Source organism: Coccinella septempunctata, chromosome 5 (genome assembly GCF_907165205.1).
Source record: "Coccinella septempunctata chromosome 5, icCocSept1.1, whole genome shotgun sequence".
Lineage (NCBI taxonomy): Eukaryota > Metazoa > Arthropoda > Insecta > Coleoptera > Coccinellidae > Coccinella > Coccinella septempunctata.
The window spans coordinates 2,902,774-2,920,050 of NC_058193.1; the positions used below are offsets into that span (position 1 = coordinate 2,902,774).

The 17,277-nt window shown below is 35.1% G+C and overlaps 1 protein-coding gene across 1 annotated transcript in view; it reads right to left on the reverse strand.

Moving 5' to 3' along the window:
• Positions 1-17,277, reverse strand: part of LOC123313827 (metabotropic glutamate receptor 2-like) — a 642,000-nt gene that overhangs the window by 65,206 nt on the left and 559,517 nt on the right. The gene's annotated exons all lie outside the window — the stretch shown is intronic.

The following is a 17,277-nucleotide window of genomic DNA, read 5'->3' on the forward strand; positions in this document are numbered from 1 at the left end:
TATTAATCAAGAAAGTTTATTTTATCAAGTCACTTACTTGTAAAACTGACAGTTAACTTGCAAAATTTTTACAAGTTAGTAGTATTATTTACATTAGAAAATTTTGTTTTATCGTCATATAAGTTGAAAATCATGGTACAACTGTTATTTCCAGTAACACAGATTTTTGATGATGAAATAGTTGATACTGATGATGATGAACCATCTGTTGACTCAGAAACTGCTGAACTCGAGGACTGCAGAACATTTGTACTCTCCTTACTACCAAATAATTTGCTAGACATTTCGATTTTTTTGTTGACCGAATCATCGACATAACTCATAGCAATTTCGGTGCTCTTTTACTAGTCCAAGATCCCAGAGCGACCAGACATAACTTATTTTCACATAGATGAAACCTTAGGATCTCAGTAGATTCTCATGTGCTTTGAATACCTGCGAACTTGTGGAGCTTGCCTAGTGACACCTGGGCAGATACCAGGTGGCAAAGGTGTCTAAAAATGAGTGTTACTTAACTTATTTTCACATGGCTCATTTTTATATATGTTTTAAAGAATATCATTCTGAAATTATATTATAAGTGTCAGACACTTTCCATGGGCCGAAACTCTTGCCAGACGCTTTGAATATGCACAAAAAATAAATCAACTTTACATATTTACACATGTCTGATATTATAAAATACGCCATTGAAGTATAGGTGAATCCCTCCACTCCATCCACTTCAAGAAGCTGACACTAAAATTGTTATTCATATTTGTAATATAGACGCTCAAGCAAATTTTGTTATAAGATGTTCTGATACCGATATTGCGATAATTATGTTAGGACATATGCATAATTGGAGAAATGAAGATTCGAATGTATGGTTGTACGCAGGCACCTGGAATAATCAAATATGTATAAATTCAACAAAGGTTTACGAGCACTTGGGACCATCTTTGTGTAGAAGTTTGCCAGGATTCCATGCATTCACTGGATGCGACTTTAATCCTGCATTTTTTAAAAAAGGTTAACAAAGACCATTTTTAATATATTGATGAAAAAATATGAGTATCAGCAATCTTTTATGCAGTTTGGAGATCCAGACTTGTTTACCAATAGGACAATACAAATAGATATTTTCAACAATATACAAAAATTAATCTGCGAATTTTATAGTGATCCTGGTATACTTGATGTTAATGCTGCCCGGCTTCAGTTATTTTTAAATAATTACAGCGTATCTGATATTAACGAATAATTCAATCCGAAAAATGTAAAAAATTTTGATGCTAGCATTTTACCACCATGCGAAACTGAGTTATTTCAACAATTTCTTAGAGCTAATCACATTGCTAGCATATTGTTGAAGTTCATCTTATTCGAAGAGATTTGAAAATATTGAATCGAAAGAGGTAAGTATTTTTTAAATATTTTATACTATGGCGCTCACACTCCCGGCTGAATAATTTTCATGTTTAGGGGATGTTTGGTCACTACTATTTGTCTGACTGATGAAATATAACTTTTTTATAGTTACTTCAATGGCATATTTCAATATCAGGCATGTGAAAATAAGTAAAGTTCATTTATTTTTTGTGCATCTTCAAAGCGTCTGGCAGAATTTTTGGCCCATGGGAAGTGTCTGGCACTTATAATATAACTTCAAAATAATATTCTTTGAAACATATATAAAAATCATCCGTGTGAAAATAAGTTAAGTTCATTCATTTTTTGCGCATCTTCAAAGTCTGGCAAGAGTTTTGGCCCATGGGAAGTGTCTGGCACTTATAATATAACTTCAGAATGGTATTCTTTAAAACATATATAAAAATAAGCCATGTGAAAATAAGTTAAGTAACACTTATTTTTAGTCACCTTTGCCACCTGGTATCTGCCCAGGTGTCACTAGGCAAGCTCCACAAGTTCGCAGGTATTCAAAGCACAGGAGACACTACTGAGATCCTTAAGTTTCATCTGTGTGAAAATAAGTTATGTATGGTCGCTCTGGGATCTTACTCTATACCCTCCTGCACGCTTTAGTGCTAAAATATCTCCACCCGAATCCGCATCCATAGTGGCAAAAAGAGTGTGTATAACTCTGGGTCTTCTAAACCTAAATATTTCGCTATTTGCTTTGGGACACCACCAATAGTGTGCTGGCCAGCATTAAGGGAAATGCACTTTCCATGTCGATATGTCAAAAAAAATCTTAGGCTTTCTGTTCCAGGAGGCCGAAGATTTACATATTTTCTGTATATCATACATGTATACACAAGGATTCTGTATCTGGAAAACTTTTCAACAGATAGCGTTTGAATTTCAGACGATATTCGAGACGTTATTTGAAGACCCAGGTATCTTCTAGTTTGCACTACGATCTGTAATTTCGAAAATATTGAGTGAAGTGCATTTGCGTTACTCTGTTCAACATTGATGGGAGGGATTGTACCCTTCCCCTCAGGCCCGTCCCTGAAAATTTCTTACGAATTATCTTTACTGTGAATGGACTTCTAGCTCAGAAGTATATTTTATTTTTATGTTCCGAGGAGTTGTGTGAGGTTTTATTTCAAGTGGAAAAATTAGAGAGAAACGTAATGATCTCTGAATCACATAGTCTCCACTATTTCAGTATTGGCGATGAAGGTATTGATATTTTTTACACATTCACCGACGATGAAACCTCTACTCTTGAAAAACTTTCAAAAGCTTTTGACGACTACTTCTTACCAAAAAAAGTGGTTCCAATGGAATCGTTCAAGTTCCACACATTAATTCGAGGTGAATATCAGACAATCGATCAATACCTGACCGAACTAAAAAACCAAGCCAAAGTCTGTGACTTCATCTGCGAGAATGAATCCTGCCAAAAATCATATGAAGAAAGAATGATACGAGACTGACTAATCGTAGGAATACATTGCTTCGCTTACTCCGTGAACCCAACCTAAACGTCAAAAAGATCATTTATTACTGCAAAAGTATCGAACTCAATAAGGAACATGGAAAAGTTCTAAACCAAACCAAAGAAGTCAATGCAGTAAAAAGAAACGAACCAAAGGAAACAAATTCTCCAGCACCACAAAAAGTCAAATGTACTCGTTGTCCTTACGAACATTATCCATCCAGCATTTAATAAAACCTGTGCAATCTGTCAGAAAAAAGGTCATGTTGCTAAGATGTGCCGAACTAATGAGAAGAAGGAAGATGACTTGAAGAAAAATGAAACCAAATCTACTACTTCAACTGGTGAGACAACTTCAGGAAAGCAAGATGAAGAAAAACAAGTTCGAGCAATCAGAAGTGGATCAATAGAAGACAAACCAGAGGAATTGTTCATTTATGAATGTCGTTCAGATAAAGTATCTTCTTGGACTGAGCAAATTCTCATAGAAGATAATAACAAGGTAAATTTCAAACTTGATACAGGGTCTGATTGTAGTATTTTACCAAAAAAATATGTCCCAAACTTAAAGAAACGTCTTGATCTGAACAAATGTAATGTTACTTTGATATCTTATGGAGATTTCAAATTTAAACCAATGGGCATGTTAAATTTGTCTTGTACTTATAAGGATATCACAAAAGTTGTAAAATTCATGATTGTTGATTTTGATAATTTGAATTTAACTGATGATAACTTAAATTTAACTGATGATAATGTTAATCATAATTAGTTATAGACAGTCCCAGTCAACCAGAAATGTAACAGTAAGTCGCAGGGAGTACCCACAAATATCGCATTGAAGCGCTTCTTTGAGAATTTTCATGAATGTACTTAAGATTTCACATTGTGGACATTAACGTTCGCATATTGTTAAGTTTGCGAATTCCTCAACTTTAGATCCCTAGTAGTTGCATGTAACATCATATCGAGATGTTCCGATGAAGTGAACATAGCTACTACTATGCGACTTCTCTCTGTTGATATTTTTGAAATATTGAATCTGTGATATTTTTAGAACATGAAATGATGTGTTGTGAATAAACAGTAAACTAACAGTAGACAGTAACTGTCTGAAATGTTCAATTTATCAACACGTGGTCTCGAGGTTTTAAATCCAGGTATTTCATATCAACTTCTGGTGTTCCTCAGGGTTCTCAATTAGGTCCCCTACTCTTCGTTATTTACATTAATAACATAATAAACTATTTCAAAACCTGTCAAATCTTACTTTTAGCTGACGATCTAAAAATATTTCTCCGAATGAGAAGTGAGCACGACTGCCAGTTTCTGCAGGATGATTTAAATTCTTTCATGCGTTTTTGTGAGACAGGGGGTCTCTACTTGAACCTAGCAAAATGTCAGGTAATTTCCTATACTAGGAATTTAAATACCTTTTCTTATCAGTACATGTTGCATGATGTCATCTTTGAGCGGTCATCACACGTGAGGGATCTGGGAGTAATATTTGACTCAAAGTAAAAATTTTATATACATGTTGATTGTGTTGTCACTTCATGCAATAGAATGCTAGGATTTATACTGAGGCAGAGTAAATGCTTCTCTAAATGCAGAGCAATCATCTGTCTTTATTTTGCTTATGTTTTCAATAAATTGAACTTTGCATCTATTGTATGGAATCCATGTTATTTGGTACATATTAAATGTAGCAATAGCAATCTTCTTTAGTCATTAGCTATCCACGCTGGAGTTCATTAAGCTCAATTTACGAGATTTCTCTCCTGAAAACTGAATTCTGGCAACATTGTTATCGTGATACACTTCTGATGATTTATGACGCTATGCAAAACTTGATGAGTCGTAGATTGTGCACGCAGGGTTGCCAACCTCAACGGTATGAATATTAGGCCTGTTGCCATTTATACTGATTTTCAGGCAATCTACTGATTTTTCTGATATCCACCTTTGGCGGTATGTGCTGGGGTGAGTTCACGCCATTTGAAGAATGGCGTGCTCTTGGGGTGATTGTTTCGTCCCACTGCTAGGGTCGGACTCATCAGGTAGGTTAATGAACCCTAGCAGCTACCTACGACAATCGCCGAAGCAGCGTAGTTTGTGCCTGCTATAAACGCCGGTTACGTCGAGGGTATAGAGTGTTGCGTCGCCGGTGGCGCCATCGTTTGGCGTATGCTGCACCGCAATAGACGTATAATCTACCCTGTGATCGCAACCGTCGTGCGCAGTGATGCCATCGTTTGGCTACCCTTGGTACCATCATGGTGAGATGAAGTATTCCTCTACCATGGGTACAACTACGCCGCCACACACCATTTGAAGGAAAAGTTGAAAGTTTTTTCTGAAAATCTCAACGGCACAAATCAGCACAAATGTAGCACAACTTTATACAAAAAATTCAACTGCAAAAACACGAAAGTGCTGGGCTGATTTTTTCCAAAATCTAAATTTTTCGGAAAATTAGGAGGATTTTCATGAAAATTTCAACGGCACAAGTTAGCAGACGTCTAGCACAATTTTTCACATATGTTTTCGTTGAGAAAAAACGAAAGTGTTTGTCTAACTTTTTTTTCAATTTCGCGATTACCTGGAAAATCCGATGAATTTTCTAGAAAATATTTACGGCACAAGTCAGCACAAATGTAGCACAAATTTTTCCACTAATTTTTGAGAAGTAAAATCAAAAGTGCTGGGCTAACTTCACACACATGTATAATAATCGTCTTGAAAAGGTTCAACGTAGATTCTTGAGATTTTTAGGAATTAAGTGTAATATGAATTTGAGTCGGGGGGATCCTGAAAATTACAATAGAAGATTGCGATATTTCAATATGATCAAACTTGAGGATCGCAGATGTATTGGTGACATCATATTTCTTCGGAAATTGATGAATGGGGACCTAGAAAGTATTTTCATCACCTCCAGACTGAATATTTACGCTCCAATAAGGAGGATTAGGCAATTTGACATCTTTCACATACCGAAGAGACAAACCAATAGCGCTATGAACTCTCCTGTTCATAGAATGCTCAGTCAATGTAACAGCTTTAAAGAAGTAATTGACCCATTTTTTCTCAGCACAATTTCTGTCAAGTCAAGGCTAAAGAGTTATTTTATCACATCTTACCATTGATAGCGGTATTCTGACTTTCGGCCCACATAGATTATGTATACTGTTGTGGTGGTTTTTTCTTTTTATATTGAATACGTAATTTTAATTCTCCAGCATTTTTTTTGAAGGTACTTCTATTTTTTTTTTATCTAAATTGTGACAATTTTTTGGGTATTTAATTACCTGTATGTGTCCTGATTAACAATAATAAACAATAAACAATAACCTAAATCCCGCTATGCAAAACGTGGTGTGACTTTTCGTGTTTCGTGCTGTGACTGCGTTGTGTTGAGAGAATGAACAAACAAAATCTGTAGGAATGAATTTTGAGAATAATTTTTTTAACCGAGCTGTTCTATTATTAAATTTCGTTTTAGTTAAGTGTAACTTGACGTGATTGATTAATTAACGTGCAGTAAAAGGTGAGTAGTTATATAACCTATTGAAATAATGACTATATCATGATCACTTCTTGGCCCTCTTATCCTCCCCATTTTTGCACCTTTGTAACTTGCACCTTCGTAACGTTCACCTTCCAACATACCTCATATGAATTTAGGCGATTATTAAGTCATAAGTAACATTCACCACCCTCAAAATCAAACTTGGAATTGATTTGAATCATCGAGAGAACTTCAAATTATTATTTTAGATACTGTGCTGGAAAATCTCACCTTTTACTGTTGTTAGATTTTTCATGACACTTAGTTTATTACTATCAATACAGCTCTGATTTTTTCTTCTTCAGCTGGACCATGCTGTTCTTGAAGTGGAATGAAAATTTATAACAAGATATATGTTCTTTATTTTATATATTTGGATTTGTATGAAACATATTAATCTTGAATAAAAAGATATCAGTAATTCATATAGTTGTTCAATTTCCCTTTTGAGGATGAGAGCAGAATGCGAAATATATGTAGGTAAGAGTAAACACAGGGTACAAATGAGGCGTTCAGAGCCGAAGAGGCCCAAGCTACAATTTTTGTGAAATTGAGTTTACGAGTATATAAAATTTTGATTCATTTTTAGGCAGTTCTTACTGTTAATTCAATTTCAGAAAAATTGTAGCTTGGGTCACTTTTGCTCGGAAGGCCTCGAATATAGAGTGCAAATTGATTGCCACGATGGTAATTATCAAATTGAACATGAATATAACTTCAATAGAGGATACACTTTGGTAGTTTATTCTGTCAAAATAATCGTTCCAAAAACCGCCAAAATGAGAAGTCGCAATGTTGCTGTCTAGGGTGCTTTTTTTACACCTACTATGTGATGTACTGGGTAATTACCCGCGATATGCGATGTTGCGGACATTAAGCACTCTCCAGTAAGTACTGGTGGCCTTTTTTTAAATCAACATTGTGAAGTCGCATTTCCATAGTGGTAATTCCCAACAACTTCCCTGTGACTGAAACTGGTTGACTGGGGTGATGATGTAATAACTGCTTCACCCTACCTAGAAGAAGTAGAAAACCCCCGAAATACCTTAATGACTATTTTCACACAATTTTATGAACCAAATTACTGATATCTTTAGTTTAGTTTCAATACATTGTATACTTTCTTCTAATGTTTTTTATCATACAATACAAGGACTATTTGAAAAAAAAAAAGAAACGTGTTATGTATGTGTTGGCAACATTGACAAATGTCATGTCATTCTTATGTCAATGTCATTACCTACGCCCGCAAAAAAGTGGAGCGTCGCATCTAGTTTTTTAGTTAGCACTTGTTCTTGTCTCGTCTTGTAGCTTGTTAACTTGTAGCACATTGATGCTTAATAAAGTAGTAAAATGAATTACTGAAAGCTTGAATATTATTAATCCTTGGATGAACATAACAGACACATTTCCGAGCTCTTTTTCAGAGAAACAAAGAATGGTGAAAACCGTATCCTCATACGATCCTTCGTATGTTTTTTAGTTATTAGCAAAAAATAAGAATTCAACGATTTCGAAAAGTTCTCATAAATTTTTTCTTTGAGGTTACAGATCGAAACTTGAACTTTCTACTGGCAGAAGAAAAAATGAATTCAAACAACACAAGATATTTTCCAACACTTTAATGAATGATGAATACGAAGAGTGATTGCGAATTATGAATTTTCCAACATTTTGTGATCGTCGTCTGCGCGGCGATCTAATAATTACCTTCCGTGCCCTTGTTACGTAAAAAAAAAATGAAATTTGTAAATTTTGATCGATGTAACAAAAAGGTGACCAGCCAGCTCACTCAGGGCGGAGTAACCTCTTGAGCATGGGAATAAAATTCGATGATTTTGTGGGCGCCAGGTAATTTGAATATCTAAATCTATTGATCCAATGAGGAAAAAAAAAACCCTATAGTTTAAATCTATATTCTAAATCTTCAAATTCCTAATACTATTCTATTATAATTCTTAACCTACCTATTTTTTCCTAACTATCCCTAGCGCTAACCTAGTCTAACCTACTATAATTCTTAACCTACTTATATTTCCTATATCTAAACCTATCTCTAGTGTACCCTAACTATTCTTCTATTTTCGACAATATTAAATTTACTTTTTACAGTGATATAATACAGGTCCCCTGTGGGGTACTTATTCAACCGTATTTTTCCTTGAGGTGGATAAAACGATGATCCTCTGCTTCAATTCCGGCCAACCAATAATAAAGTAACAGGATTCGGAATTTGGAGTACGAAAAAAAAACCCTAAAATATAATATCAAAATAATAAGTAGAATATTCCTTCTGGAGAATGATATTTATTTCACCCTTGTTGGTGAGTGGGGTTGATGTTTAGGTAACAGGAAATTTATATTAAAATTCCTCGATTAACGAGTTCAGCGAAAATATAAATGACGATGCTTTATTATTATAAAATTTCAGTTTAAGGTGAGGGTTTTAAATCCCCGAAGGAAATATGCAATGATATATCTATCCTCGCCTTACAGCTACCATAAGAATGACATTTATTTTAATCGTTGCCCCAGAAGGAAAATCCGTACAAAAAAGAACAATAACACACGAAATGATGAAAAACCTGATTTGTTCTAACTCGGGCTGCATGCGAGTTAAGCGAATATACGCTAGATAAACATAATTCACATATACACTGCTCATCTATAAATTGAAAGGGAAAACGGAGCGTAACAACCTACGTGGTTTGCTTGGCTCTGATATGTTCAGCTTGTATGAACTGAAATCGAATGTGTTGAGTGGCCATGGATTGAAGCTGTCCCGTAGTAGGTGTCCGGAATTCCACCAAAATTTTTAACGCAAAATTATTCATCCAGTGTATTGACTTCTAGCCTAGGAAACAATATACATATTGTCACCGTGACAAATTTGAAAATATGCCATCAATGAAGATAATCAATCTATCAATGGTAGAATCGGAACGTTGTCCTCATTACAGCAGTAACACGATCCACCGCAGGAAAGAAATAAAAAACCTCAATAATGATTTCGAATAATAAAACGCATCGCAGTGAGCTTTCTATCCCTAATAACGTTGTTTGCCCGGCTCGTATTTCATTTTGTCGTCTGTTCCTCTCGACAAAAACAGACTTTCAGCCTTCGCTTTTTGCCTCACCTGATAAATTGGAAGTTCTCCCATATATTCAGTAGAAGCAGCGGATTCCCACAAAGGTCATGTTAAAACGAATTAACAACAGAATAATGCAAAGACAGCTTTCTCGTTTTTGTCTTTTTATTCCATTGCAATCAAGCACGAAAGCAGATTCGAAGCATCAATTTGAGCTTATTTTTGAGGCAAAAAACGAATGCAGTTACTCTACAATGGAGAATGCTCACTAATTTTGATCCTATTCTCTATAAAAAATAAAAATATTGCGTGAAAAAATTATTTCGATACGTCAGAATAACCGAGATATTGAATTTTACAATTCACTTGTATCACTTGTATCCGTTCATCAGTTGATTTTATCTTTGGCACTTGTGAGCTGTATTCGGGTTCGGCTTTCGGACAGTCCGAGAATTGTTCTAGAACTGCGCAGAGGACTCGATAGTAGGGCGCAAAAGTTTTGGTCAGTTCTAGAACAATTCTCGGACCGTCCGAAAATCGAACCCGAATGCAGCCGTGTTGCAATATGACGTCATATTGCAACATAAGTGTCAAAGAGTATCAACTCATGAACGGATACTCTTTGCTAGTGCAGTACTTAGCACGCTCTCGTACGAATCATAAGGAGATTACGCAGTCACCATTGGAAATGTCTAATCCGAATACGGAAAAGTTTTGTTTTTGTTTTCCGTAGATGCGAAACTTTTTTCTTTTTGAAGTTACAGATCTGAAACTTGAACCTTCTAAAGGCACTTTTTTATGTAGAAACCACTGACGAGCACAAAATATTTTCGTTTTTTAAATCCAAACTTTTATTGAATTCGTTATTTTTGAATTGAAAAAAACGCATAAAAGTGCCTATGAAGGTTCAAGTTTCAGATCTGTAATTTCAAAGACAAAAAAGTTATGAGAACTCTTCGAAATAGTCAAAATCTCAATTTTTGCTGATAACTCAAAAGCGAAGGATCTTAGGAGGCTACGGTTCTTACCATTCTTTGTTGCTCTGAAAAAGACCTCGGAACGTGTCATGGGTTTTGATCTAGCTCTTCTAGTATCCGAGATTCCCTCACTGGACATAGAATTTGGGACATCCCTTACAATTTATCATATACATAAGTAGGCATACTTATATTTTAACCTTTTTTCATTTAATTGGTGTAATTAAGTATGTGGATATCAATAAAATCATATCAGGGGAACAAAACCTCAGGTGTCCGCTATGCTTATAAGCCCATTTGTAACAGCCGAGAATTCTGTATAGAATTTTGGTAAGAAAACGGCAGAAATTATTTTGTATGCAACTGAACAGTGAATTCTACGTATGTGCGTATGTAACTGCAGAGAATTCACGACGCATGAATTTACGAGTAAATTCTCTAGAGAATTTTCGGTTGTTGCAAACGTGCTTTATACGTTATATTCAACTTTAAACAGACAAATGGTTATAAACCAGGAGAAATATTGCGAATCTACCGTACAACCTACCTCAAGTAGCAATACTTTAAGGACGTCTGTTTTGACAATGCGACCGACTGCCAATGTTTTCTTCCTGATCTTCGAGTAGTGATATATTAATTGAAAATTTTACACAAAATGACAGTGGTAACTTATGAGGAAGTTGCTGGTGTCTTTTTGCTATATTTGACAGCGTCTGTTTCAAAATAGCGACCACCCCTGATGGCAGACGCTTACGATTTCAATTCAGTTGAGATCCTGGACCATTTTGACACAACATTAATCTTGGTAATAATTGGAAAGTTCTAATCGATTTTTTCAATTTTTTCTATCCAATAAGGCGACCACTCACGCACGGCAGACGGGCGGTTTAACATTATAAAGTTGAACCAAAGTTTTCACAATTTTGGTGAATTGGTTAATTCATTGCGTAACTCTGGTTTAATTTTTTGAGCTCAAACTGCACACTGACACTTATAATGTGTTATTGTTCGTTGCTATGGTAACGCAATATTTTTCTATGCATGGAACTGGTCTAGGCTAACTAGATCTATAGTCCATCCAAATCCGAGAGGCCAGCGTAAACAAACTGACTAACGCATGATCTTATTTGAGGTACTCCTCTTATTGGTCAAAGCTTCAGGAACGCCATGTGTGCAGGCGGGAGTAAGAAGCACCCTCCGCAGGACCGCATTACGTTTGATTCATTGATTGTATGCGAATTGTTGTGCAGAACTGCAGAGGTCATTCGTTGCTTTTTCTTTCGTAAATTGGTTTATAGTTGTAGCAAGTTATTCAAGTTACAAGCATTTAATATAATATCAAGTACTGATACTGCTGAGGAATCGCGTGTTGACTTAAGTCCTCCAAAAAAGAGACGTCTGAAACGACACTTCAGTGCCGAGATAAGAGAAATGATTTTGAATACTTATAAAACTGAGATTATTCAAAATGCAGCAATGTGTTTAAAGGACGTAGAACTCCGAGTTGCTGAGAGACTTGGCATTGGAGCTCGAAGTGTTAGGAGAATTATTGTCGAATACATAAATTCCGGTGTTCTATCACAGCCGGCAATAAATCAAAATCGGACCACCAAATGGGAGTCCTTATCAGGTTTCGATTAAAATGTGATACGGCGAAAAGTTCACGAGTTTTTCTTTAGAAATGAACACCCGACTATAGAGAAAGTATTATATATTCTTTTGAATGTCAGCAATACATTTTTAGTTATCAAACAATATAGCATATGTATGAGTTTTAGCAAAGGTTAGTGTAACGGGGTACCATACAATTTAGAGTATGATACAAGAGCTTAGGGAAAAACCTCAGTAAAAAAACCCTGTCTCCCCGTGAGAAGTGTAGTGATGACCAATTTGTTTACAGAATAAGCTTTAAATACTGAAGGACTTCCTTTCCATTGATATAAAAATTTCTTTATCCTCTTTCCATTTCGAAATAATATCTGAAACAAAGAAACAGAGGAGAAAACGAGAAAAAAGGCGAATAATAAAGCCTTCATCCAAACTTATTTCAAGACTTGATGATGACTGAAGAAAAAAATAAATAATCATAGGTACATAACTTGTTTTTCAATTGCATTGGGAGGAATATCATCTCTGCGTCAAAAATCTTCTGCTGATCTTGGTGGAGGATCACCCTCGTCGTTAGAAATGCCATCAGTACTCAAATTAATAATAGCCAAATCTTGCTTTTGACTGGGAGGGCCTTTCGACCAGGTCCAGTCTTCCAAGTGATGATTCTTCTATTCTTCAGTTGTTCGAGGAACGCTACAGGACCCTTATATTGGGGAATCATCTCCCATAGATATACCAGTGGTTATTCAGTAGAGAATTGAAAAAACGGGGAAGAAATTAAAAAAACTTCTGACACTTTATTGACAATTTGTCAATGAAGAAAGTATTAAAAATAGTTAATGAAGACTTGAAATGCCAAATTTTAAATATGGACGTCGCCAACGCAACAGTTTTTTAATGGACCGTGACGACATTAAATGTTGGAGAAAAAAATATTTCACGAAAATTAGGGCCTTCCGTGATGAAAACACGAAGATTTACTACTTGGATGAAACTTGGGTAAATGCCGGTCATACTAAATCCAAAGTGTGGACCGATGAAACAGTTACATCTTCTCGGCAAGCGTTACTTGCTGGACTATCTACTGGATTAAACTTTACTTGAATTTTGAGTTTAACCCTCGGTTTCATAAATAAGCTTGATCAGAGAATCAACGATCGATTGACGGATGAACGTCAATTAGTTTTCAGTCGATAAGTTGGTCATAAGCATTCTGAATATCATTCTTGCACCAAATAATTATCTATACACGCCCATTTAATGATTCTCAACTGCTACTCCTCCAATATATTCGGAAATATGAAAGTTTCAATGATTTCCTTCGGGAAATCGAATGCCAAATCGTTGATCGAGCAATCAAAGTTTTGTGAAACTTGATGTAAGTACCTTTTTGGTGGAAAACAATTTCAACTTTCTTTTTCAAATGAAGTGAATATATTTTTCCAGGCAAAGGGCAAAGAATTATCGTATGTCATATTGGCAGTGGCACTGGTTTTTTAACTGGAGGACTCTGGACTTTCCAATCCAAAAAACTGGTGACTACCATGAAGAAATGGATGGTCAGTCCTTCGAAAAGTGGTTCGAGGGTATACTTCCTAAATTAGAGGAAAATTCTATAGTAGTTATAATGCTCCTTACCATTCAAGGAAAATGGAAAAAATTCCTAACTCACAATTCAGAAAGAGTGATATCCAACAATGGTTGTGAGAGAAAATTATTGATTTCACCCATTCATAAAAGTGCAATTGTTGCAGATAGTCAGGCAGAACAAAGAAAACTTCGAAAAATACATCGTGGATGAAACCGCAAAGGCCCAAAATATTACTATTCTTAGATTACCGTCCTACCACTGCGAACTGAACCCTATTGAATTGATTTGGGCCGATGTCAAGAATTTTGTGGCAGATAAAAACACCACATTTAAAATGGCTGACGTCCAAAATCTTTTTCAAGAGGCTCTCTCACGGGTTTATTTATTTATTTATTTATTTATTTAGAAAATACAGGGATACAAACAGAAACAATTCCAAAACAGTATCCACTCTGTAAAAATGAAAAATCAATTTCAGTTAACAGACAAAGTAAGGACTTAAGTACACCCCAAAACACAGTTCAATACATTCAGATAAAAAACAAAAACAAAAAAACAAAAGGGAGAAACAGTCAAGTAATGCATCATGATATTCATACAGTAACACTTTTGAGTTGTTTTTTGAAATTTTTCAAGGAGGATTCATAGAAATTTAAAGATGTGCCATGTAGATTACATATTTTTTGACATCTCACTAATGGTGAGTTCATGCCAATATTTGTTCTCCTGAAGGGAATGTTGAACATTTCATGCTGTCTAGTTGTACGATTAGGTACATTAAAATCTAATGATGTTAGTAATTCGGTTGAATCGATATGCGAACTCATTATTTTGAATAAAAATAATATGTCATTTTTGTTCCTACGACCAATCAGACTGACAATATTACACTCCTTTTGTATTCCAGAATAGTTACTGTTGGCAATAGTGATATTAGTTTTACGAGCTAAGTGTCTCAAAAATTTATTCTGTACTCTTTGCAGCCTATTTATGTATTTAGAGTAAATCGGATTCCACACGACGGAGGCGTAACAGAGCTTGCTATCTATAAAAGCATAATAAAGTGAAATCAGAGATCGCACGTTTTTGAAACCTTTGCAGTTTCTTATGATGAAACCCATCATCCTCGAACAGTCGACTGCCACAGAATTCACATGATCGCTGAAACTTAAAGTCTGGTCAATAAACAATCCCAAATCTTTTACGGTTTGTACTTTTTTTATGTAGTTTCCATCAATGTTATATTGGTATGAAATCTTCGACCTATTCCTTGAGAAAGATATGTAATTACATTTTGAAAAATTTATGAATATGTTGTTCTGAGCACAACATATTGCGATACGATCAAGATCACTTTGAATTCTCCGGCAGTCCTCCGGAAAGATGGAGAAAGTGCGTGGAACATGTCAAACAAAAAGTTGAGGTGGACATGTGGAAATTGGATAATATTATGGATGATATAACACCAGTCATCGTCAATTTAGAAAAAAGTTCTGCATCTTCTGAGGACACTACGGACTAGTCCCTCTTGCAAAAAATATTGTTACACATTTATATACATAGCATGTATTAAAGTGGAAAATTAAGATTAATTGTTCATTACTGAGACTCGTAGATAAGCATACATATTTTTCAACGGAATTGGAACACTTAAGAAGTTTTAAAATATAATGCTCTTGGAATAAAATTTATTAGTACACCTCTGCGTTATCACGTTCTTGACGCGTGATCACTGCATGCTGCAATGTTTACGGCTGGCCTCTTGGATTGGATATACTATAGATACATCCTCGTATAAGTTTGTTTGAGAGTTTATCTTTGTTTTGATAATAATAATAATAATAATAATGTTTATTCATCTATAGCGACAAATAAACATGGTTTACGCTACAGAGATCATACCAGAATAGTATAATCTGTGTGTAACTATTAATTATAACTTAATTTAATTCTACAATATATAATTTCAAACATAAATAAATCTTTCCTAACATTCACTTCACTGTGAAGGCACTCCTGGCTCTTATTCAAAAGTCCAAACCGGGTTTTACGTTGCTCAAATTGGTGAAATTATCCTGTCATAATCGGTGAGTAGTTTGTCCTAATCGGTGAGTATATTTGTTCTAATCGGTGAGTATGTTTCGTCATAATCGGTGAGTATTTTGGTATTATAGTTGGATATTCTGATGTATTTTGTTTCATTCATTGAATTTATTAATTAAATCATTTGCTTCTCTTATGTTCAACTGAACTAGCCATTCCCTGGTTGTCCTCTTAAATTTCTTATACTTTCTAATTTTTTTCAACTGAATTGGGATCGCTGCATATACTTTAGAAACAAGGAATTGAGCTGATCTCTGTCCTATTCGCTTAAAACATTTCGAGGTATAGTAGGTTCTATCTTTATTTCTTGTTTCGTATTCATAATCTACGTTATTTAATGTATCTTTCCCTTGAACACGCTTACGGCCATTTTTAGAATGAATAATTTCCTGATGTTGAGTATTTTGGATTTTTGGAATAGAGGCTCACTAGGGTATGTTATTCTTTTACTATATATGATTCTTAGTATCCATTTTTGAACTTTATTCAGACTTTCTAAATGACAATCGTAAATTCCGCCCCATCCCACTATCCCGTAACCAATTAGTGTTTCAACAAGAGCATTGTAGATCATTATTAAATATTTTTCTTGCATGCAGACTTTTTTTAAAGCTTTGAATTTATAAATTATTCCTCTCAATTTTCTGGTCAAGTTTTCCACATGTTTATCCCATCTCAAATGACAATCAATTATCACACCAAGGTAATTTGCACTTTTTGCTGCTGGTATACTTGTATTTGTGTCTATATCGATGTTTCCATACTTTGGCAAGCCACTCTCATATGATGCAAACGGAACATATTTTGTTTTATCCACATTCAGAGTAAGTTTATTATACTTCAACCAATTTTTCACTAGCATAAAGTTGTTCTTAGTTTTACTCTTCAGTTCATCCCAGGAGTTTGCTTGAAATATTATCACGGTGTAGTCTGCAAAACCGATAATATTTCCGTTGTAGGGAACCTTAAACAAGTCGTTAATATATATCAGAAATAAGAGTGGCCCCAACACCGTACCCTGCGGAACACCGTAAGTGACACATTTCTCTTCGCTTCTTTTTCCATCGATCTCAACAACTGGTTTACGATTCGATAGGTAACTCTTTAATAACTCATGAATCTTACCCCGGAATCCGCATCTATCAAGTTTATCCAACAGAATTTCATGTGAGACGGTATCAAATGCTTTAGCGAGATCTACGAAGATGCAAAGAGAAGGAATTTGTTTGTCTAGATATTCATAAATATTGGTTGTTAATTTTCTGAAAGCATCCTCAGTAGATCTACCGCTCATGAATCCATACTGGTTTTCATGTATTATTTTATTTTCGAGAAGGAATTGCATCATGCGTTTGTATATTATTTTTTCCATTATTTTAGCAAAGTTGGATATCAATGAGATTGGTCTATAATTGACCATTTCAAGCTTATCTCCGTTCTTGTATAAG